Here is a 511-nt window from a genome sequence, read left to right on the forward strand (position 1 = left end):
TGCTTTGGTTATTATCAATACATTTTAAGAGACACAGTAATTTCACTAGTTAAGCAGAGACAGCATGCAATTTAAACCACAGCTTTGGGTAAATACATTATAGGTTAAACTTAGGCATATATTAGCTGTTTATACCTTCTATAAACATTTTAAAGAATATCAATTAAATTTAAACTGGTCCTTGCATCAAAAATCTTCAGTTGAGGTCACAAAATCAATCCTCTCTTCTCAATCAGATCAATAAGCAAAGGCATTTAGTTACCACACTTACGTAATTTTTCCCAATTCAATATGCATGAGGCAAATTACTTTTTACTTTCAAGCGGCTCTGGAAAACCCACATTCGAGCCTTGCAAGACAGGTTTTTGGCCTACCTGGTCTTTTCAGATGTAAATTGACCACATTCTTTAAGATTTTGCTGCAGGCAGGGGGCGACTATTTCCTCCCTCCATTAAGAAAAGCTTTCATGAGAGAACCGAACATGGCGGCATAGGTTAACGCCGGAGATTGC

Source organism: Myotis davidii, unplaced genomic scaffold (assembly GCF_000327345.1).
Source record: "Myotis davidii unplaced genomic scaffold, ASM32734v1 scaffold3235, whole genome shotgun sequence".
NCBI lineage: Eukaryota > Metazoa > Chordata > Mammalia > Chiroptera > Vespertilionidae > Myotis > Myotis davidii.